Raw genomic sequence first — 2,438 nt, 5'->3', positions numbered from 1 at the left:
TATATTGATTGGTTTATGGTAAGTCCATAAACCCTAAGTTTTCTTAATTTGAGTTAGATTTTTAGGGGTTTTGCTTAATATCTCAATTTTTTTTTGGTATTCTTGTGTTTAGAGGACTCCTAAATATTCCTTGAGCGTTGGTTTGAAGTTTCGTGATTTGGAACTTCGAATTTCGTCAAAGATCAAGGTAAGACCCAAAACCCTAGTTTTTGACTAAGTGTTGATTTGAGTGTTTTGAAGTGTCTAACCCTCAAGATCTCTATGGGTTAGTGTTATAAACAAAAATTATGTCAAATGGAAACCCTAGCATGCTATGGGTTCCCTTGTGGTATGAGGTACTTGTGTAGTTCAATTATCTTGGTAAGGGTTGATGTGTTGAGCCTAGAATAGGGTCTAATGAGGTATCTACCATGTAAATGTTTAGGTACTCACAAGTAGGTCAAGGTTCTTCAAGAGAATCGAAGCAGATTATTGTAGGTATTTTACTTACTCGGCAACAAATACTTTGTTTTAATGTTTTAAAATGTGTTTAAGGAGAAATATAGCCATTTGACTTCGAGCCAACATTGCTTGATATAAAACATGATTTTTGAAACTTTGATGAATTGATGATGTTTAATTTCATGAGATGTTTTATGAGATGTTTTGATGATTGTTTGATGAACAGTTTCTTTGAGCTTTTATGGGTTTACAAGATAATATAATGATTATGTTTTTATGAGTATTTTGATGGACTGCATGGTTTATGGCATGATTCTATGATTTTATGACAAGATTTATGATAGCATTTGAGTTCAAGGATTTGTTGACATAAGCATGAACATAGCATGTACAATGATGATGATTTGTTTATATGAGTTTTACTAGGCGTATCGGTATGTATATGAGGTAGGAGATGTAACTGTGCATATGCATATCGTTATGAATGGTTGCATATGATGATTTATGATTCTTTTATATGATGATTTTTATGTTAAACGTATCAGTATATATATGAGACGGGAGATGTAACCATGCATATGTATATCATTACGGATAGATGATGCATGATGACTTTCGATATGTTTTATTGCTTAGTTATGCTTATGAACTTTTATTCACCCAAAATAGTGAATGCATGTCTATAGGTGTAACTAGGCTATATAATATATAAGAACATATGTTCTAGATGGGATTTGTTGGCTCATTTTGAAAAACTAGTAAGTTCCATATTGCTGAGCGTCTCTATGTCATGGAGACGTTGAGCTCATAAAATCCGCCTGCATCATGGGTAGTGGTGATTCCCGTGGTGCAGACGATGTTGTTGATGCAGGTGTAAGGACCATAGATGATGACCCAATGGCTATGTATCTGGGTTACTACGGTGTCTGAGGCCTAGATACATTGGGTGCATATTTTGTTGGACTAGTTAATAGTCCTCTTAGACATTAGTATTTTGTATATGGCTCATGTCACATGTGAAACTTTTGTATAGCCATTCTTTTGTATGTAAAACTTTATTCACATAGATGTATTTGTCAACTCAAATGTGTTATGTATGTCTAATGTTATTTATATTTTGCTGTAAAGATATGAACTCTAATGAATCATTGATGATGCATGTAGCTATGTGTGAAGCATTATATTGTCAATCACGTTAATGCATGAGTTCATGGCATACTACAGTACCGTCATGCCACTGTGATAATCCGCTTAGTTGTGGGTTATCAGTTTTTAAAAGAAAATTTGTAAATCATGTTTTATCAGGCGGGTCGTCACATCTTGCATGGCATGTCTCCATTCTAGAATTTTCATGTCTGATGAGTGACATGTGGGTTCTAGTAAAGCTGCATCACTAGACAATGTTAGTAGTGCATGAGGAATAGGATACCTGACAGTCCCATCCGTAAATTCCTTAATGCAATGGATTCGGTTTTGTGCCCTAGTTGTCATTGTATGAGTTCGGTTGGGGAAGGAATCAGTGTCACGCCTAGGAGAACATTGATTTGGATTTGGAATAGATGATTGAGGTGGTTGTAGAGAAATTGAATTCGAATGGTGTGGAGATAGGCTTGGAGTTGACGTGGGAGTAGGAGACATGTGGGAATTTGATGGTTGTGGAGATAAGTCTGACGCTAGAGGTGGTGTAGTTGAACTTGAATTGGATAAGGATGGTTGTGGAGATAAGTCTAACACTAGAGGTGATATAGTTGGACTTGGATTGGATAAGAATTGAGGGAGATGATTTTGTATGGAGCACGTAGGAGTGCAAGGGGATGTGGGAATATTGAGGGCAAAAGAGAATTTATTTTCATCAAAAACTATATCTCTAGAGATAAATTTTTTTTGAGAAGGATGATGAAAACACCTGTATCTCTTGTGTTAAGGACTATAACCCAAAAAGGCACACTCTTTAGAACGAATTTCAAACTTGTGTTTGTTGTAGGGTCTTAGATGAA

Source organism: Corylus avellana, chromosome 7 (genome assembly GCF_965113065.1).
Source record: "Corylus avellana chromosome 7, dhCorAvel1.hap1.2, whole genome shotgun sequence".
Classification (NCBI taxonomy): Eukaryota; Viridiplantae; Streptophyta; class Magnoliopsida; order Fagales; family Betulaceae; genus Corylus; species Corylus avellana.
Note: the sequence above shows the minus strand (reverse complement) of the source record.